Genomic DNA, 22,995 nt, shown 5'->3' with positions numbered 1-22,995 from the left:
GTATCTTACCTGAGGAGGGAGCAGGTTTCTGGTGTGATTATTGCTTTTCTTTGTTTTATTTCCCTTGAAAAATATTTGAGAAAGACAGGATTTTCTCTTGCATTCATATTTACCGAGGGCCCAATGCAGCGATTTCCGTATACCTTCCAGCTTACGGATTGTGATGGGCATGTGGGTTTGGGCTGCTTGGCATCTAATCCTACCTGATTAGGAAGATCCTTCATCTTGTGAGATCTTAGGGGCGCGTAAAACTCCTTAACTCTCTGTGCTGAGAAACAGACTCCAGGGCCATCCTGCTTGATAAGGCATGTCAGCAACTCTGCAAAACAGCTGGGCAACCACGGGAGGTAGTGAAGTTCTTTCTCAGTTTCCTCCTCCCTAACCTGGAGGTAAAGTCGGCTCCTTCCTTACAGAGTTGCTGTGAGGCTTACCTGAGTCAATAATGACCAGTGTGACACAGGTAAGTGCTAAGGAAGTGCTACACTCCTATATCAACGCAGCACAGGGCCTTGTGAAGTCTGTGTGGTGCACCAGCGTCAGGGTGCACCGAGGTGCAGGTCGGTGCTCCCACTGCGTTCCCACAGAAGCCCCAGGCAGCACACCTGGTTGGAGTGATGGTTTTATTAGCTGGCATTCAGACTTAAAAATTGACTTTAATTTTTATTAAATCTATACACGCACATGGTTTGAATAATCCTGTTGTTCTACATTTTGTAATAATAAAAAATATAAAAAACAAAATAATAATTACAAACCCCACAGTGTTCTGCCCACATTGGCTCCTCATTTTCCACCCCTTAATGGCAACCCCTTTCAAGTCTTTTGTTAAATAACATGCTTAGATTGCTAGTCCTGACGTTTCAATGCGAAGTGTTGCCACTATGGAAAATGAGGATTTAGCGCTTTTTTTTTTCTTCTTTTTTTAAAGCCAATCCTTCTCCTCACCACAACTCCCACATCTTCTAGGCCTTCAAATTTAGCTATGCTTTGGTTTTGAGCAATGTTATGTGTTTGCATTATTATGACCATGTAAATATTTTTCAGAGCTGAGCAAGGGTATATTCTGTGACTCCTTCCTCTTCTCCTCTCCTCCTTCTTTTCCTTGAAAACCTTATCCTGGAGCTAATAAATGTCATGGTTTTTTATTTGCTTGGTTTTCTATAGTCTTCTTATTAATTCATCCTCACATTCTTCCCCATGTGCTAAACCTTCTCTCCCTGTGTTCCAAAATTAGAGTTCTATCAGCTTCCTTTTGTGACCTTCTCTAGTCAGGGTATGTGAGCCTATTCCTGGACAGCTCTCATTCAGGGCAATCCTTCGTGCCATTCTAGGTATAAACTTTCACCTTTTCTTAGTCTGATCCCGTTTCCTGGATTTCTGATCTTCTTACTTCTTCATGCTATCTGCAAAGCTTCTTCACCCAGTAGCTTCCTGAGAAAAGGTGCATGGAAACAAGTCTGAAATACTGTATATCTGAACATTTCTTTCTTGTACCTGACAATTAAAACCTACAGTTTGGCGGTAGAGAGAATAGCTTCTTGCATACTTTTGAAAGGTTGCTCCTTTGACTTTTTGTTTCCTGTCTTGCTTTGATAAATGTGGACTCTGTCTGATTTCTGATACTTTTGTGTGTGACTTGTCACATTTCCCCCTGCCCTAACCCTCAGCAAGGAGACTTTTAAGATATTCCCTTTCTGCCTGGTATTCTAAAAGTATTTTGATATAAGTCTATTTTTATCCATTGACTGAGTATACAGTGGTCTCTTTGAGTTGGGAATCTAATGTCTTTCAGTTCTGAGAAATTTTCTTGAATTATTTCTTCGGTGATTCACGCTTCTTGATTTTCTCTACTCTTTCTGAAACTCAGGTCGTTCAGTTCTTGAGCCTCTCGACCCATTTCTTAAATTTGTTATCTCTTCTCTCCTCTAATCCAGTAACCTACTTCAAGTTATGCTTGTATATTTTCAAGTAGAGTTTACATACAATAAAATTCATCCTTTTAAAGTATATAGATTTAGGATTTTGACAAATGTATTACAGTCAGGTAACTACCACCTAACAGAAGATAGAATTGTTTTGTGCTTGCCTTTTTCCTCTTAACAGAACACACACATCAGGAGTTTATTCTTTTTTATTGCTAAGTAGTGCCATTCCATTGTATAGCTGCACCACATTTTATCAGCTGATAGATATTTCAGTTATTCCCATTTTTAGTTACTTGGCATGCAGGCTTTTCAATGAAGACATATTTTCATTAAATTCCAAAGAGTAGAAATGGGAGGTCATATGGTAAGGATAGATTCATCTTTCAAACCAATTTCCAAAATGAATGTACCATTTTGCATTCCCAGTAGCATGAGAAATCTAGTTTCGCCTCATCCTCACAACTCTTGCATTGTGATTCTTTTAAAATTTAACCATTCTAGGGGGTATATTTGAAATCTCATTTTTTTAAAAAAATTGTTTTCCTGATGACATTATTGAGCATATTTTCATCATAATTTTTATGTTTCTTTTTGTGAGCTGTCTTCAAATATTTTGCTGCCCCCTTTTTTGGATTATTTGTCTTGTTATTGAATTGTATGAGCTCTTTATATATTTAGATACAAGTCTTATGTCAGATAGGAGTTTTACAAATATTTTCCCTCAGATTGTGTCTTGTTTTGTAATTTTCTTAACAGTACCCTTTAAAAAGTTTTAAATTTTTATGAAGTTCAATTTATAATTTTTAAAATATTTTGTGTTTTTCTTTGATATCTAATTTAAGAAAAATTTTACCAATCCCAAATTCATAAAGATTTTCTCCTAAGTTTTGTCCTAGAATTTTCCTAGTTTTAGCCATTATGTCTGGTTTATGATCATGTCAAGTTAATTTTTGTATGCAACATGAGGTGATAGTTGAGGTTCATTTGTTTTGGCATACAAATATTCAAGTGTTCCAGAACTATTTGTTGAAAAGATTTTCTTCTCTTCACTGAATTACCTTGATAGTATTATTAAATATCATATGCCATATATACATAAGTCTGTTTTTTTTTTTTTTTTACCTTTATGCCTATTCTTATTCCAATACCACATCATCTTGATTGAGGTAGATTTATAGAAAATCTTGAAATCAGGTAATGTGAGTGCTCCAAATTTTTCCTACGTTTTCAAATTTGTTTTGGGTCTTCCAAACATTTGCATTTTCATATAAATTTCAGATTCAATTTATTGATAGGATTTTGATTGGAATTATATAAAGTCTGTGGGTTAATATGGATAAATTATATTAATATTCAGCCTTCTGATATATCTTTTTATCTATTTAGGTCTTTAAAAAATTCTCTCAGCAATGTTTTAGTGTATAGGTCTTCATATATTTTGTTAAATGAATAACTAAGTAATTAATGCTTTTGTAATTTTTAAATTTTCAGTTTTCAACTGTGCATTTCTATGAACATTCACATATCAGTTGTATAGCAATACATATGGAAATGTTTTTTCCTCTTGGGATATATCTAAGGGGAGATTGTTGAAACAGTTGGCAGATGCATGTTTAACCTTTTAAGATTTTTATGTGTTGACTTTTTTTATCCTACTGTCATGCCAAACTCTTCTATAAATTCTAGAAGTATCTTTTCTAAATTTCATAAGATTTTCTACACATACAGTCATGTCATTGGCAATTAATGATAGTTTTTCTTCTTCCTAATTTGTATGCCTTTTCTTTCTCTTTTACTGTATGATGTTAAATAGAAGTGGTAAGAATGAAAATCCTGTTTCTGTGTCTACTTACCAATCCAGGAGGAAGGCATCCAATTTTTAAAACAAATTCAATTTCTTTAATACATACACTGGTAGTCTATTTTTTCTTGAGTGAGCTTGATAGTGTGCAATTTTCAAAAAAAATTTATCGTTCATTTACATTGTTAAAATTATTATCAATAAAACATATATAATATTCTTTTTAAACTTCTGTAGGATCTGTAGAGATGTTACACCTCTCATTCTTGATTTGATAAATTATATCTTCTCTGTGCTTTTCCTGATCAGTCTGGCTGAAAGTTTATTGATTTTATTGAATTTTTCAGAGTCTGTTTTGTTTATTCTATTGATTTTTTTCTATTATTTGTCCCTTTTCTATTTCATCTTATCTCTATTATTTCTATCTATTTACTTTGTTTTAAGTTGGCTCTTTTTTTTTCTAGTTTCTTGAGATGGAAACTTATGATTTTAGGCCTTTCAAATCTTCTGATATAGACGTTAAAATTATACATTTCCCTCCAGTGTAATGGCTGTATCTTTTGCCTTCCACATATTTTGATACAGTCTGCTTTTATTTACATCCAGTTCAAAATGCAATCTGATTTCTTTTTTTGTTTCTTCTTCAATCAAAAGCTATTTTGAAGCTTAACTTCTGAATATTTGGGGAATTTTCAGATTTAAAAAAACTTAGTTGAAGTACAGTTGACATCTTATATTAGTTGCAGGTGTACAACTAGTGATCTGAGAGTTATGTACATTATGAGATGCTCACTGCAATAGCTATAGTTATCATCTGTCATCATACAAAGTTATTATGATATTGTTGACTATACCTATGCTGTACTTTTCATCCCTGTGACTTATTTATTCTATAACTGGATTTGTACCTCTTAATCTCTTTCAACCTATTTCATTTATTCTTCTCAGATTTTAAAAATTATTGATTGCTAATTTAATCCCATTACATGAGAGAACATACTTTGTATAATTTTATTTAAAAGTTTTTTAATGATTTGTTTCATTGCACAAAATATGGTCTATCTTCATGAATAGGCCATTTACATTAGAAAAAATATGTGTTCTATATGGACTTTGGTTGGAGTGTTTTATAATTATTAGATCAAATTGCTTAATAGTGTTGTTAAAATCTTTTATATCCTTATTCATATTTTTGTCTACTTGTTTTATCAACTACTAAGAAAAAAGTATTAAAAAGCCCAAATGTAATTGTGTATTTATTTAGTTTTTGAGTTCTACCACATTTTTTTCTTCATGCATTTTTTTTTAAAAAGATTTTATTTATTTATTAGAGAGTGAGAGAGAAAGTGATTGAGGGGAGGGGCAGGAGGGAGAAGCAGACTCCCTGCTGAGCAGTGAGCCCAACTCAGGGTTAGATCCTGGGGCTCAGTCTCAGGACCTTGAAATCATGACCTGAGCTGAAGGTAGACACTTAACCAACTAAGCCACCTGGGGGCCCCTCTTCATGCATTTTAAAGTCCTGTTATTAGGCACATACATATTTAGGATTATGTCTTCTTAATAAACTGATCTGAATATGCCTTTTTCATGGTAGTAGTGTCTTGTAGGAATCATTTATCTGATATTAATAAAGCAAATAAACTTTCTTTTGAATAGTCTTTGTAGTCTTAGTCTTCTGATCGTCTTTCCCTATTCTTTTCTTTTTAACCTTTGTTTCTATATTTAAAGGAGGTTTTGTTAGACAGTATATAGTTAGACATCTGACTTTCAACTAGACTGGTCTTAAAGACCAATGTTATCTTGGTTATCTTTTTGCTGCCCTCAGCATGTAGTGCAGTGTTTTTCAATGTTGAATGTGAATTGAGGAATGGAATAGAAGGAAGTAGATAATCACAGTGGACAGTGCTGAGCCATGTAGCATAATAGAATGTGTGTATGAGTTGGTTCAATTTTCCCTTTCCATGAAAATGTATTTGTTAGGCATTCAATTATGGCCAGAGCATATTTAGGAATAATTAATGGAGAGAGTGTATTTGGCTTTGAACATTGATAACTTTATTCCTATTCAGTTAACATGGCTTCCATTACTTTTTTTTTTCTTAATTGTTTAAAACAATTAAAACATTTTTCAGTTTCAGCCCTCAGGGATTGTCAGAAATAAATTTAATTTATTTCTGGACCTTGAAGAAAATGTCTTTTATTATTGGGTAATGGGTAATGGGGAGGAATTACGCTTTAATATCTTTAAAAAATAAAAGAAGGGAAAACATAAAATGTAATAAAGTAAAACATTTGGAATTATTTCATACACTCTATTCTATTTTCTCAATTACATTAAATTAAATACTGTTTTGGGCTATGAAGACTCTAAGAAATGTGTTCTATATAATCTCCATAGTCCTTTTTAGTAGATCACTTATAGTTATAAATTATCTAAGTTTCTTAAAAGGCAGAAATAATTTCAGAAGTCATCTAATAATTCTAAATTTAAACAGTGGACATAATTAATGGCATATCCTTTAAATAAGACAAGTGCAAACATAATTTGCTAAATATTCACATGATTGAAAATTAATTTTTAAAAACTCAGGTAGATGATGTGCAATGTCAACTAAAGCATTGTGAGCCTGGGCATGTGCCAGAGCATATAGATGTTAACTACACATTTGTGTGCAGCCAACAGCCATGTTGAGCTGTTATTACTAGAGAAAATTATCTATAGTCAGGCTGTGTCCCAAGAAGCTACAGAAGGTAGCATTTATGACATTAGGAAGTTGTATCAAAGTTCAGCATCTAGCTCTGAGACTGACAAGCTTTGAAAGTTGATTTTATGTATACTCTGAGAACTGATCCTTCTCTTTAGAGAAGATTCATGACACTTGTTTCAAACCCAAGAGGCTATTTAATGAATTGGCAATGACAGGAATAGTCATAGGAATCACAGCACTCCTAGTCCATTTTCTTCCTGTGGTCAGATTTTATTAGAAACCAAATTATAACCTTAAAGCACTTTACATTGAGAAATTACTCTTACAAGGACCAGAAATACTGTAAATCAGACCAGAATTTCTGGTAATATGGCAGATGAAGCTGACATGAACACCCCTTCTTATTCCATTTATTTGATAATATGAAACAGAATAACAACAGAAGTCCTACAAAACCAAGCACAAGAGAAAGAGAAACCCCCAGATGCCAGAAATAAATAAGGAATGCAATGCCAGAAACTATAAGACCTAAGGCATACTGCTAAATATTTATGTAAAAACTGGTCTAGGACCAGTGGGGTTCCAGCAGATGCAAAGACAAAACCACTCCTTAAAAATGTTTTCACAACCCTTGGTGCACAGGACTCATGCCTGACAAGAAAAGCTACGACCTTTACTGAAGATAATGCACTCACCATAAAAAGTCACCAAGTACTTGAGGAAACAAACCAAGTATTTTTAAGAATATTAATCATATTGGGAACGCTCCTACTCTGCTGTAGAGAATTTACAACTGTATAGCTCCCTGTTTCTTGCAACATCAAAGGGATGTGGCCAGTTCAAGGGAGGGGTCATAGTGGGCAACAGAGATCAGGAAGAATGGGGGCTCCTTGATGAACTCAGATTTACTTGAGTAACCCCCTCAAATATTTTCCCACCAACACATCAGGACATGTTAGTTCATTGCCAACATGCCTCTGGGTATGGCTTTATCAGGGACTTTAAACGGTTTGATTGGAAAAATAAGAAACCATGATATAGAGAAGGAAGATTCTGGGCAATCATGTAGAGAATGTGAAAAATGGGTAGACAGAAAAGTAAGAATGGATGATGAGAGTAGGTAGTGTATCTCAGCAAACTAAAAGTATGTGGGACATGCTCTTATCCTCTGCCAACCTTTTTGCGAATCATAAAGTTACCTTATTGGGATGCTTGGGTGGCTCCGTGGTTGAGCGTCTGCCTTGGGCTCAGGGCGTGACCCCGGGATCCGGAATCAAGTCCCACATTGGGGTCCTTGCATGGAGCCTGCTTCTCCCTTTGCCTCTGTCTCTGCCTCTCTCCCTCCCTCCCTCTGCCCTTTTTTGTGTTTGTTTGCATTTTGGATTTTATAATTCTCCCCTCCCCAACTCTGAAAAAGCATTATGCTAACTTATATGGGCCCTACGTGGTTATTTGTGTGTGTGTGTGTGTGTGTGTGTGTGTGTGTGTGTGTTTGTCCCGAGTTGCAAAAGACTATTTATAACAAAATACTCTTTTGTGACCTCATCTGTTTAGTTTTCTTGCCAAATGTTGCTCTTCAGAGTAGATATTTCTATAGAAAATGTTCAAAGTAAGAGACAGTGTATTAAAATTGAATTATGGCCTCGTAGATATTAAAAACATTGAAGGCCAACATGGATGGAATATGGTACCAAATTGTATTAAACTCAGAGAAGGAATAGTAGTTGATTTGAAGTCACATTAAATAGGACGGAGCAAAGAGAACCCTTTGTAAGCCTAGTGCATGAATTCGATTCAACACATGCCACCATCTTCAAATAACACTTATTAAGTACACAAGTGTTTGAGGTCTGTACTCTGTTTATTAACAGAAAAAAAGACATATGTTTTAAAGAAGATGTGAGGTGTTCCTGTGCTTTTGTCATTTAAGTGATACGCCTGTGAGGTGTAAATGAAATTTTATTGATAAAACACTTCTTCATTCATTTACTTCATATGAGATTTCATACCCATCTGATCCCTCTCCTCCACAAGTCAGACTACAGCAAGACTGGAATCATAGGCGTGCATAAAATCCCCGCCGGCTGGGTCTGTGCTGTGTTCCCAGGCACACTGAACAAGCTGTTTACAATGAGTAGCCATTTGGAAAGCAGAGCAGAGCCTCTCACTATATCTCACAGAATGGCCCCAGTTGCCCCAAGCCATGCCTGTGTTGCTCACACAGTACACTCTTTATAAGTCCAGAGACGGAATTTCAATGAGGAGTACTGAGGTATGTTTTTCCAAAAGTGGCATCTGGCTCAAGGATTGGTTACGTGAATGGCCTAGCAGCTGGTTATACCTGTGGTTTCTGCTAATTAGCCTGAGGTGGTGTTGGCTGCCTCCTTGGGCTTTCAGAATACATCCAACCTTTCGTCATCATTACAACTCTAAAGATGGCCTAAATGTGTGTGTGGTAAAGTCCGGGGGCCTTTGAACTTGGTGTGGATACCTGTCTTATTGTGGACAGTGTGGATATTTATTCCCTGGCCTACACTTATCCACTAATGATGGGTCAAGTCATTTGGATTTCAAATACAGTAATAATTAATCCTGAGGAAGTTTAGCCTAAGTACAGGTTTCCTTTCCTTTAGAACCTTAGGAACAACTGTTTCTCCCCAAAGCGGGCAAATGTTTTCTTAAAAAATTAAAAATACTTCTATATCCATCTGTCTCTGTCATGCTTCTTTATTCTGTATTTATCTCTGTGGATACAGAACTGCTCTGGACATTTGAGGGATGTATATGTTTGTGTGTGGGTGCATGTATATTTATAAACAGGGTTTTTACTATAAGGGGAAAAGAAGATTCCTGGTAGAACTGTGGCCGGAAGGGCCCACTTCCAGCAGTAAAGGCCTTTGGACCACACAGACAACAGCCTCGTCCAGTCCTCCTCCCCATTTCTCTCTTCTATTCAGGAGAGGACCAATGTACAGGACCAATGTCTCTCAAACTAGAGTATAACCACACCCCTTCTCTCTCTTTCTGGGGCCTCTGTGCGTCTGAGAGCTGGCAGCCTAGCCAGATAAATGCTGTCTTAAAACATAGAGCATAGAAGCAGAAGTCTGAAGACTTGGTTCTATTTCCAGATCTATCCTTGAACAAAAGAGATGCTTAGGTACAAATCCCGTCAATCCCTCTACTCTGTTCCCAGTTGATTCAAAATGGTGATAAATAAATCGTATTTGCATGCATCTTGATTCACAGGGTCCATATGACTTTACCATGAAACTTTCTCAGGTAACAATCTGAGAAAAAGATTCAGAAAATGAAAAGAATTAATGAAGTTCTAGCTAGGAGAGAGTCTTAAATATTTAAAATTGAGGGCCTAATGTGATTAGAAGGCTGTATCAGACTGTACCAAAATTGGATCCATGTTTTGCATCAAGAGAACATAGAGATCTTGGATAATGATGTCATAACATTGTGGCTTAGCCACGTAGTCCCGAAACCTAATGCAATTCATGTATTTTACATTACCCTTCCTCTGCCTTTTCTCTACCATTAACTATGGCCAGCCATGTGAGTTGAAACTCCCTAGCAATAAAAAACCAAAACAAACAAAAAAAAACCCCTCTGTTTCTTCTTTCTTAGAAACCTTCTGTCCACCTGACTTCTACTTTTTGCTCTCTGAAATTACTTTTGACATGCAAGTTTGTTACCCCCAGAGTCAACCTAAATTTTATTTCTGCACCAATCCTGAAGCAGGCCTCCACATTTTTAAATTCATACTCACCCACCCTACCCCTACTGCCACACAAAATTCATCCCAAAGCACTAGGGAGCAATGTAGAGCTTACCAAAGATTTCACAGATGAAATAGAAAGGATGCTTATGTAGCCTCCCCACCCCAAATACGTACAATAAGTAAGCTAGTAAGCTACAGTTACACGATTTTCCCCCCAGTCAAATGTGTAAACAATTTTTTTTTCCCCAACAGGATGTATAACATCTGACTCAGGCCCTTACCCCTCTGCACTCAAATTTCTATCCTTGATCTCCTACCATAATTCTTCTCTTTCAAGAAGTTTGGATACCAGCCTGAGGGTCTCTTTAGGCACGCATAGCTTATCAACTCTCTTTTTCAAGAATTCAATTTAGGGGATGCCTGGGTGGCTCAGTGGTTGAGCCTCTGCCTTTGGCTCAGGGGTGATCCCGGGGTCCTGGGATTGAGTCCCACATCGGGCTCCGTGCATGGAGCCTGCTTCTCTCTCTATGTCTCTGCCTCTCTCTCTGTGTGTGTCTCTCATGAATAAATTTAAAAAAAGAAACTCAATTCAGGTATGCACCACAGTCAAGCAGGAGCCTGTGTGCTTGCATGTCTTCCCATGGTGTTCAGCGACGCCATGTTGTTAGATTGAAATTAGCTGTGATGGGAAACCAAGGAAATTGGCAAATGCCACACATCAAGGGAGCCTCTACCTTCCCCCCATTTTTTTCCCCAGAGAACCAGTTGTTAAACATCCACCAACACACAACTGGGTGATATGCAGAGCTTTTAGTGACAGGTGCAGCATGGGAACCAATCAAAACCAGCACGGTCATTTTTGCCCCATAAGTGCATGCAGCTAGTAGCAGCCCAGTTGTTTTCAATAAAGCAGGTGTCTCCTTGCAAAACAATGTTTCTTCCAACTTCTGAGTAGTTAAATGTTTCTTTTTTTTTTTTTTTAATTTATTTATGATAGTCACAGAGAGAGAGACAGAGGCAGAGACACAGGCAGAGGGAGAAGCAGGCTCCATGCACCGGGAGCCCGACGTGGGATTCGATCCCGGGTCTCCAGGATCGCGCCCTGGGCCAAAGGCAGGCGCCAAACCGCTGCGCCACCCAGGGATCCCTAAATGTTTCTATAGATCATCCAGAATTGCTTTTATTAGAATGCCAGGGACGATATTTTGTAATATACGTCCTTCCAAAAATTTGAAGGGATTATTTAAAATCTAAATAAAGAAAAAACATTAACATCTTTAAAAATCTCAATTTAAAGATTTCTTTTGTAGGGGAGAGATCCGTTTTTGAGAAAACAGTCATTCATTAAATGATGCTTTGTATTTTACAAGTTTTATATTGAATATAATCTATTGTCTTTATTTGAAAGGACTTCTGCATTGCGATTAGGGTAACGGGTGAAAGGTAATTAGGAAATTTTGGCAAATTCAATTAGAACCCCAGTCTTAGAGGGGCGCCTGGCTGGCTCAGTGGGTAGAGTGTGTGACTCTTGATCTTGCGGTTGTGAGTTCGAGCCCCATGTTAGGTATATAGGTTACTTAAAATATTTTTTTAAAATTCCAGTTTTAGAAGTACAAAAATGTAAAAAGTAATGTGTTTCTTAGAATTCAGGAAATGCAGCGAAGGGGGTTGAAGCAGGAAACAGAGAGTGATGAGCATGTCAAGACAGATCCTTAAACTGGAAAAAGCAGCTGAGGAATCCATAGTGCTGCCATGGAGATGGTCAGCTCCTCGTGGATTTCTTTGTACTTCCAGGAAAGACTTAGGCAAAAGTAATCTTTTACCTTATTAGGTGAGAAAGCGTGTATAGAAAACATTTTTCAATAAGAGAGTTAGCATTTCTAATTACAGAAGAAAAGATTTGATGTAAGAAGCAGCTCTGGGGTTCCTGAGATAAGGCTGTTGAGGAGGCCAATTTAGCTTAAAATTAGGAGACAAGGGTGATGCAAAGTAGCACTTTAAAATAAAATCAACGAAGGAATTGAAAATTGTATCAGACAGTTGGGATGGAAGCGTACCAAATTGAATTAATGTCTACTGAACACAACTCATCATTAAAACATAGAAGTTTTAGTGTTATTTCACTGGATTTTTTTGAAGAGTTTTTTTTTTTTTTTAATTAAAAAGATGAAAAAAAAAATCCAATGCTTCTCTCCTAGTGTGCTATTGTGGCTGTGTGTCTGTCTGAGTCCATTATGGCCACTATAACAAAATATCAGACTGGGTAGCTTATGAACAGCAGAAATTTAGTTCTCACAGTTCTGGAGGCTGGGAAGTTCAAGATCTAGACACTAGTGTGATCCTGTTCTCTGGTGAGGGCCTTCTTGCTGGGTCCTTTCATGGAGGAGGAAGCCAGGATCTCTCTGCAGCCTCTTTAGTGAAGGTACTAATCCCCTTCACTAGTGCTCCACCCTTATCACTTTAAGTACCTCCCAAAGGCCCCACCTCTTAATTCCATCATCCTTGAGGGTTAGAATTTCATTGTATGAATTTTTGGGGGACACAAGCATTCAGATGATAGCAGTGTCAGATCACATCTTTTAGATTTATCAAGTAAGTGCCTGCTTCACAATTAGAACATAAATGCTGCAAATATTACTTCTGTTTGTTTTCTATTTTCTTAATTATTAGTATCAATATTTAGGCCATTTGCTTAGATTTTTTCTTTTAAAAAGTTAATGTGTAAGTTTTGACAAGCAGTGATTTATTATGTATTTGAATCTGTACATACTCTCTGTATTCTTTCATTGATTTTTATGCCGTGAAAGACCTCCATCCAGAGAGCACATAAAACTAACCTATATTTCCTTTTTTTATAGTTTTATATATGCAGTTAACTCTTTAACACACTTGAAAAGAATTTTAGTGAATGGTTTGTGATAAAGCTCTAATTTTATTATCAATTTTTGCCTTTTTTTTTATTATCAATTTTTGATTAATAGATTGTATTCGAACTTTGCCTTTTCTTTTTTATTTCATTTATAATGTGGCCTTTATAATATAACATTATTACACATAACAGGATCTGTCTTTGACTTTCCTTTCTTGTACCATTTATTTGACTGTAGAATCTTTATATTATTAATTATTACACCTCCTATAAGGATTTTAACAATGAGAACTGACTGAATGCACCTCTCCATTGATTTTCATTTTCAACTGATCTAGTTATCCATTTATTAATCAACACAAATCTCACCAAAATTTTGACTAAATATATATTAGACCACCAAAAGTTTTATTTAAGAAAAATTTCTATTTTCACAACATTTATCTAGAGACATGGTACTTTTTTCCCTTTTAAGAAGACAATGTTTCTACTTTACTGCTATATGCTAAGTGTGGGGTTGCTCCCCAACAAATATTTATGGAAGAATGCAATTTTAAGCAGTAAACACAGTCTGAGGAGATTTGTGAGAAGTACCTATTCTTCACTATAAAATAGCAGAAAATTGAGGAAAGGTAGAAGAACAATGGGCTTTGAATCAACCCTTACACCACTGGTATTTTTTTCTCTGTTAGGTCTTGTGTTCTATGTCTTTCTGTATCAGGTTTAAATTTTTCTGCCTAGATTTGAAGACTCTGAGTAACCAGATTATTTCCTCTATATTCCTTGACTTCCACTTTAACTAGACCCCATCCTTCACCCCACCCTTCCAACCGCACCATCTGCTCTTTGTCTTTGCTCCTTTGTCTCCTTCACAGGGCAGGTATCTGTCTGCAACTCTAATAATCACCAGCCACCAACGTCTACCCACTTCCATTCTCCTGCTATTAATCTTCTAAATAATCTCTTTAACAACTTAATAATTTTTAAAATAATTACTTTTTACATATATTTTTTAACATTCACACCCTCTTGCTGTAATTCTTTTATTAGTTTTAATTGCTTGCCAGTTCCTTATATTGGCTATTTAAAAAGGCAGAATCACAATCATGAGAAATTAAGATTAATTTTCACTCCCCTTTTCATTTGTGAGGTATCTTATTTATGTTTAATATCTCAATGTATTGGCTAAAACTTCAAGATAATCCTAAATGGTGGGGCAGTAATGGACCTTCTTACCTTGTTTCTGATATTAGTGGAAATAGAAATGTGTCAGATGTCTTGAAGTAAATATTACTTGCTATGGACAGAATTTCTCTTTTTAGTCTGTAGCTGAAATTTTAATGAATAATTGGAATATTAGTCGCTAGCCCCTTGTATTTCAAATTAATAATATTGTTTTGTGGCACTTCACCTCAGGAGCCCATCTGAGGGGGACTGGTTAAATCAGATTTGGGAGTACTCCCATCCTTCAGATCCAGGCATGGTTCATCATATTCTGACATCTCTTTCTGGCAGGTTGGAACCTTCAGTTATTATAGGTAGAAAATGAGAACTGATCCTAAATTGCAAGCTGACACCCTCAAAATCACAGGGTCAGAGAGAGCAGGGCTGGGATGGGACCTTGGTCTCCTTCTTATTCATTTGCTGCTTTTGCATTTTGAGGAGGGCAGGTTATCTCTAGGAGCCCCAGGTCTTTACATGCCCTCAGTGCTTCGACAATGTGATTTGTTCTGTCAGTGGGAAGGTGTCACAGGAGTGATCCAGTCACTCTGGAGTTCCCTAGAGTGAAAGAAAGTGACCCACAGCCTCTCTGGATCCATTGAATTTACTCAAGTGGTACATGTTCAACCCAAACTTGGAGCAAATGAAGGAGATGTTTCTCTCAGTCAGCTGTAAATAGCAGCAAAGATGAGCCTGATTGAGGGGACACATGGAAAACATGGGAAACCACGATAACAGAGTATCTCTGGTCTTGTCTTTTCATGTTTCTTTTCTTCCTTTCTAGCCCCTCCTCACTTCTTTCTGGATCTACCACAGGTCCTTCAAGGAAAATAGAGAGCTGCATACTAAGAATGTGCAGGGATAGATTTCAGGAGGTTTAAAAAGAGCTGCATGATCAGTACAAGGAGGACATGACAGTCTGTCTTGGTGACCAGTGGGAGTCCATGACACTATGTTTTCTGCATGGTTGAATTTCACAAAACTGTATAATAGCAAAGAATGAATAAGCAAACTAATGTGAGAGTGAAAGAAAGATGAAGAAGGAAAGGAGAGAGGAAAGAAGGGAGGAAGGGAAGGGAATAACATGATTTTCATCTTTGTATTTCACAAAGTAAGGATATAAGGGAAAACTTGCCATAGGTTCATTGCCATCATTTTTTTAGAAGAAAGAACACCAAAAAGTGGAAAGGTTCTTAGAAATACATAAAGTTAGCCTACAGATAACCTTTTAAAAAAATTATTTATATAAGAGAGAGAGAGCATGCACGGGGAGGGGCAGTGGGAGAGGGAGACAGACTCCCTACTGAGCCTGGAGCCAGACATGGGGCTCAATCCCAGCGCCCTGAGGTCACTATCTGAGCAGAAAACAAGAGTCAGACTCTTAACTGACTGAGCCACCTGACGCCCCTAGATAGCTTCTATAGAGTCTACCTTAAGTTTAGGGAAAAAAAAAAAAAAAACCAAATCACTACCTTGCCCTCTGTTTCCTTTCTGTGTTTTGCCACAGACTAGCAAAATACTTCAACACAGTATTTTGGTCACTGCACTGGCCTTTAGAAGCATCAGACATTGTGGAATGTCAGAAGTAACTTCCTTGACTCTGAAGGATGGTGACTTTTGGGACTAGAAGAACCAAAGGTATGTTTGTTCTTAGGGTGCTGGATCCAAAGGGTCTTTAAGGGCTAGAAGTAAATATGAAGGGAAATTGACTCCAATATGATGTAAGGCAATGTGCCGCTGCCCATGGGCAGAATGCTGAAGCCATTGGCAGAGTCATTACACTTGCAGTAAATGCACAGACAGACCTGTGGCCCTGTCACTGGTAACTACCTCAGCTAGTGTGGGGATCAGTATGAAGGTAACTGGTGTTGTGAAGGGGGTATAATGAGGAGTCAAGACTGAAGCTCCAGCCTCTTTCTAGGGAGACGTGTATTTCAAGGTCCTGTGACATGTGTACAGTATCTCTATCCCTATATTCTGACATGCATTTTCTAAGATAATTATTTTCATTGAATATGCTGACCTTTTTTAACAGTCACTTGCCTGGGAATATCTGAAATATGGATGGTAATAATGCTTACAGTGACTTTAATACACTGAGTAGTATAAAATGGCATTATTTCTGGGAATTGGTTCTACAAATCAAGCTAATTCTATTTTTCCTGTCAGCTAACTTTCTCAACTTATGAGCATTTACTTAAAATGCTTGATTATCTGCCATCTTTCTCCTTTGGATAGTGGATGATTTCATGCTTATACCTGTGCAGGTCATTCCGCCTACTCATTAGAATATTTTGCCGCTGAAATGGATGCTGATTGTCCCACTTTCATGGGACATCCCATTTGGTGCATGGATTATCTTCCTTGAGCCCAACTCAAGTTTTGCTGTCAGCAATCATAACTGATTCTTCATTTTTATTTTTATGTTTTAAAGATTTTATTTATTTATTTATGAGAGACACAAAGAGAGAGGCAGAGACACAGGCAGAGGGAGAAGCAGGCTCCATGCAGGCAGCCTGATGTGGGACTTGATTTCAGGACTCTGGGATCACGCCCTGAGCCAAAGGCAGACACTCAACCACTGAGCCACCCAGGTGTCCCTAATTGATTCTTCTGAGTGAACAGAAGTTACCACTATATCACATGCCTGACCTATTTAGTATACCTTCGTATTTTATATCTACAATGTTATTTCAGTTATTCTCAATATTTTTAAGTTGTTTTCTATTGCCCAGTTTTAAATAATGCTTGCCTAGTCCAAACCAAAAATACTGCACTAATATGAGCTCAGATAACCACTGGGTACATCAGAGCCTTCCGTATAATTGGTACGCGGATTCCTGTTTCTGATTTCCAGGTAAGTGTTACACAGAAGGAAACTTTTGGAAGTGAAGCATTTAAGGACAATGACATTTGGCCTTATTATTTTTAAATCATATTTCCTTAGTCAACAGACCCAGAATACTAGCCAATAATCTTGGATTTCATTAAAGACTGGAGGCAGAAGAATCAGATTGTAGGTATTCTCTACTGAAAATTGCTATTTCATATTCATTTTCTTCAAAATCATAATTAGTTTCTGTGATGGTAAGAGCTGAATAGGCAGACCAACTTGTCTGTGGCGTCCAGCCAGCAAGTGTGTGTACCTCATGGCACCGTGTCACGAAGAGTCATGCCATCTTACTGCTACCTACTTTATTGTGGAAGCTGAGGGAACTCACCAAAACTTCCATTTACAGGTATCCATTCTCAAGGGTGTTTCCTACCTTGTACTTGTATCCAATCCACTTCCTTGCCTAGAAGTGGTGAATTTACATGGAGATTCAAAAGTTGCAAAATATCAACAGTCCCAATACATTTCTTAAAAAGCTCAGTGACTCAGGCTGATGAAAGGGCATGAGACCACCAACCTAAGCCAGATGGGCCCTGGGGAGGCAGAGACACTTCAGTCATGTCAGCCTATGACCGTTAACAACTAGACAACTGATGCATTCTGTACCAACAGCTGGAGCTTCTGGGAGGTCTTTAACCATAGCCCTAAGCAAAGGGCATTGAGGTAATCCAGGATGGAGGTCACCAACGGATGGAAAACTGTGGTGGGATTCTCACTGGTTAGGAGAGAGAAGAGGTTACAGCCTTTTTGCCAAATCCTCTGTGGCTGGATTCAGTGCCCAAATGATGATTTCCATTGCGAATGCAGTCTAACATTGGTGGTATCTGTCTTTGGGAGAAAAACAAGTCCCGATACTGAGTACCACTCTTTCGGCAAGAAACACTGCCCGAATGTGTTCTCTGGGTCTGATTTCACATAGTTGTGATAGGGAATTTTCTTATCTGGAATAATTATTTCAGGGACAAAATGCCTTTAGGAAAATAAATGAATGGTGAAGCTATTGAAATCATCCTGGAGCTAGAAGGTCCTGTATTGTTCTTTTTTTTTCAAAATTTCCAGGTTGAAAGAGAAGATGGGCAGTTTCTTAATCTAATTAAGACAAATATACTATAAAAGAGAAGCAACTTTTTTTCCCCCCACCCCTCCAACCTACACATTTTTCTTTGAGATTTTAGTACTGGATTATTAGTTGGTAACTTAACTCACACAAAGCCTTGTTCAGAATACACGTCAGAACTCCACTCTAAGCAATAAAGCAACAAAAAGACATGTCCATATACTTTGGCATTGTGCTGGCAGTAACTGAAATGCATAGCATCATACTCTTCGGGGGCTGCTTCCCCAGACAAGCAGGGAGGACAGATGTGTGAAAGAACAAACACTCTCAGCTATGCCTAATATTGTACAAATGCACAGAATTGAAGTATTTATAGCTTCTATAGGCAGAGATATAAATGAGTTTTGTTTTGTGGTTTGGAAATATCTGTGGCTCTGCCTGTGATGAAGGGAGACATGTGAGTCACATATTAAGCAAGGATTTCTTCTGCTCATGTCTGATGTGCATGCAACATGGCCTTTGCCATCAACAGCCAAGAATAGAACATTCATATTTAAGCAATAGGCAAATGCATACAAGACTTGACAACGCAAACAGGGCTGTCCTGGGGTTGGGCTCAAGAGCAGTATGCTCTGTGAGCACCAGAAGAGGGGGATTCATTTTGAGAAGGCTCACTTCCCATGTCAGATGCAGATCACTTGAAACTCCAGCAGAAGTTTCAGCCATGTCCTCCTTTCCCTCTCCCTGTTAAGATGATGTCAGTGCAGTGAGGATCTTCTTGTCTGTTCAGATTATTGTTTTTTAAGTCCATATGAATGCTTTTTGGTTTTGCTGGATTCCAGATATTGGACAGGAATTCCCAAGTTGCCAGATGTGTGCTTGCACACACACACACACACACACACACACACAGTTGTATTGCATTAGAATTAATGGTTTAAAACATAGCAAGTAGTGAAACACTTTACATGTCTTTTGATTACAAAAATAGGTAGAATTATGGAAGGAGTAATTCCTGGGAATAAAAGTATCGTCAATGATAGTGTAACAGCATTGCACAGATGATACAGAGGGTAACAGATGGCAGCTACATTCGTGGGGAGCATGGCATAACATAGAAGTTGAATCATACGTTACACACCTGAAACAAATGTAACATTGTGTGTCAACTATACTACAAAAGGGATGGAGTCACCATGACGTATCTCTTACAGTGGCCGAATGCCCTAGCAGATTTTCAGAATAAATGAATTGTGTGCAATGAACCATGTATAAGCTTTTTTCAGTCCTTCACACTGAGTCTATCCTCAAATCCTAGCAATTTTTCTGAAGTGATAGTGTCATGATAGCTGTAGGACAAACCTAGAAATAGACTTGTAAGTTAACCTCATTCAAGTCTTCTCTCTCTTCAAGCAGTCTCACCAGAAACTCTGGTTCTTAGGAATCCTCATTTCCTGTGTTACCGCAGTGGTCTCCTGTCTAGCCCTCTGACTGCTTACAGGTCTGATTAAATTCAATAAACAAGTAGTAAGTACCTATTTTCCAGGCTCAGTGCCAGGCTCTATCCCTTTATTTAGAACCAAATTACAAAGTGTATGTATGTACGTATGTATGTTTCCTCTAGGGATGCCATCTAACCAACCAGAAAAAAAGCCTGCTCCCCAGGGCATGGGCCTGCGCATACACGTCTTGTGGCAAGCCTCGTGAGTAACACAGACACACACACACATACTTCTTGGTTGGTTTATTTACCCCGTCTTGCCAGATCAATCAATGCTGTACACTACATGTTGTCCAGCTCTCTAATCCTTCCCACCTCCCTGACTGTGCATAATTTAGAGCTGCGTCCCAGTAGAGCTGAAATGTATGAATCCCACTACCTACCTTTCTCTTGCACTAAGCATTTGATTATAAGCACCTTCAAGGCAGAAGCTGTATCCCCCCCATCCTCTTTGTCACTCCCCACAGCTCCTTCTCTGCTACAGCAAAATGTACACATAGCACATTTTCATATACAGTAGACTTCTTTGCTATAGCAAACTTTCTGTAAGTTCTATTTTCCTTAAAACAGGAGGCTTATGGGGAATGAAGAGCCATGTACCTCCTCTCTCTCTCTCTCTCTCTCTCTCTCTCCCTCTCTCTCTCCCTCTCTTTAAAAAAGATTTTATTTATTTATTCACGAAAGACAGAGAGAGGCAGAGACACCGGCAGAGGGAGAAGCAGGCTCCATGTGGGGAACCTAATTTGGGACTTGATCCCAGGACCCCAGGATAACACCCTGAGCCAAAGAGCTCAACCACGGAGCCACCCAGGCGTGCCTCCTCTCTCCCTCTAGTCCAGCTGCTTCTGGTGGGGTGAGTGCTTGCTGCTCAACTCCCCTTTGCCCATCTGCCCAAGTTGGGGAGAAACCCGGGCCTTTTGTTCAGTCAAGCAGGAAAGAGACATTCAGATGAAATTGAATAGTATTTGGTCAGGTGCCTAAGTTAGTGTTTGGGGAAAAAGCATGGGAATATTTCGTCTTTACATTTGGCCTCCTTGTTATATACTATTCTAATTATGCAGGGCGATTCAAAGCTCAGTTCAATGGTTATTTTTCAGGTGCACCAATTAGGAGTAGAAATAGGAGCCTGGGGCACTTCCCATGACATTCAATATTCAACATTCAACACCCAGCATAGCAAGACTAGGCCGTCACTCACTGAAGGTGTTTGGCTCCAGTTATAGAGATTTGAAAGCTTGGAAACTTTAGAAAATGGGTCATACTCTATATACTTTTCCCCCATGCCAAATAAAATAATATGAAGCATCTAAAAAATGTTATCAATAGCATATTTTTTCTAACAAAAATATATGTTATGGAAAAATAGAAAAACAAGTATGTAATTATCTACAAAAATAGGATCTTCGTGTATACAGTGACATTTTTCTTTTACATTTTTTTCATTTATGTTAATAAATGTTTTCCTAAACCAGTATACTGCAAAGTAAGTTCTGTCTTCCATGAGTTATTGATAAATATTACATATAAAAAAAGAAAAGAAAAGACTCTTGATTAGCTAAATCTTAGCAGTCTTGGGTTAAACAGGGTTTTTCTGCTATTGGACATTTGGAAGTCTTTAATGTATATTGTGATTCTTAAAATAAGGGATATAGTACAGAAGTTCTCTAAATTATTTACCAAGTATATTATTTATATATTACATATATTGTATATATTTGTGTAGTTTTTCTAAACATGTGTTCCCTTGGACACCTCTGGATATAGAAGTAGAAGTAGGATTGAGAACTATGATCAATCTTAGGACATAGCCTGAAAAATTAATCAACACATGTTGTAAACATTTCTGCATTGATCATGTTTCTTATGTGTATCTGTATATATGTGCTTCTTTATTAGCAAGAGAGTGAGGGATTTGACTACAGAACCATTAATTTGGCATTATCACCTGCTAACATTCGATACTACTAATGTTTTGTGTGACATAATTTAAGAAATGTGGCTCTGCAGTATTCCCTGATATTACAAATGATGCTTTGGGGCTACATGACCCTTATTCATCCCAAGAGTTGATGCTGGTTTTCTGTATCTAACTGTGTTCAGAATATGACATCACTGCTTGCTTTATTAAAGACACAATGATCTATATCAGTTAATTAATTTTTCCAATTCTAGTCTGGGGCTTCATAAAAATACACTGGCCAGAGAGGAAGCTGTTAGTTGATACTGTATAATTTCGGTTTAGAAATTCTTAGGATCTTTAAGCAGAAATGCTCCTTTGTGGGAGAAAAAAGAGCAACGGCCTGAGTTTTTAGCAGGAATTCACCTCCACTCACAATGGTCATTTTTTTTTCTCTGACTTTGTGCTCTGCCTAGGATTTTGTTTTACCCATCCAGCATCTTTGTTTGCCTTCTCCTAAGCATATTCATCTCCTGCTCCCACAGTTGTATATGTCCTGTGGTTTCCCATTTGCTCTGTGTTTAAATGAAAAATGTATATAGTTTCTCTCTCAAATTAAGTTGTACTTATCAGCATTTTATGCAAAACTGTTTAAAGACAAATCTGCAGCAAATGAGCTGCTTGGTGCTGCTGATACGGTTCTTTAAAAAGCAGAGGTTTCAGAAACAGCTTATCCATCAATAGCTCCGATGGCACTTTGTGGTTGCTTTGCACAAACATATCCCCTTTCTCTCCCAACCCTATCACCACAAAAGATAATTTACTTGCCATTTTGGCTGCTTTTCTTTTGATTTTAAGAATCTTTCCTTTCCTATTCTGTTTATCCTAGGTAGTGCTGGGAGACTTCTATAAATGTACAAGTCAACAATGGGCGATGCGTTTCACGTCAGGAGCATAAGAGGAAACAATGATTGGGACTTTGTTCTCCAGCAGAATGTAAAGATGGCTTATCCTTTAAACCTCAACTTCAGTCTCCTGGTGAAAATAGATTGCCGCCATGAATTTTTGATGCACAAGTCATAAATGTTTGAAAACTATAAACTGTGTGAAATACATGCCTAGAGGGTCGGTTATATCCTGCATCGTTTTAAAAAATTACTTCCTAGTGTTCTCACCTGCCTGATGTATCCATTTATTGGTGTACTACTTCTCATAGTGACCCATTTTCTTTTCTTCCCTCACCGTTTATTCATGGGGAAGTTATGACATGTTGGTTTCTTTGCTGTATGGATAGGGTAGGCTATGATGTGGATCTCCTCAGCAGTTCATTAAGCACACTCCAAAACATGTCATTATCAGTGCTATGCATTTATTTCTTAGTCACCACGTGCAAAGG

At 37.7% G+C, this 22,995-nt stretch overlaps 1 long non-coding RNA gene across 1 annotated transcript in view; it reads left to right on the top strand.

The window, feature by feature from the left end:
* The window catches only part of LOC111098910, a 29,548-nt gene extending 6,804 nt beyond the window's left edge, over positions 1-22,744 (top strand). The window contains exons 2-3 of the long non-coding RNA XR_005369988.1: positions 15,759-15,889; positions 22,489-22,744. This is a non-coding gene — a long non-coding RNA (uncharacterized LOC111098910). The remainder of the gene's footprint in view (positions 1-15,758; positions 15,890-22,488) is intronic.
* Positions 22,745-22,995: the final 251 nt, after the last annotated feature.

Source organism: Canis lupus, chromosome 15 (assembly GCF_011100685.1).
Source record: "Canis lupus familiaris isolate Mischka breed German Shepherd chromosome 15, alternate assembly UU_Cfam_GSD_1.0, whole genome shotgun sequence".
Classification (NCBI taxonomy): domain Eukaryota; kingdom Metazoa; phylum Chordata; class Mammalia; order Carnivora; family Canidae; genus Canis; species Canis lupus.
The sequence above is the reverse complement of the archived record's forward strand: the minus strand, read 5'-3'. Positions and strand labels throughout refer to the sequence as shown.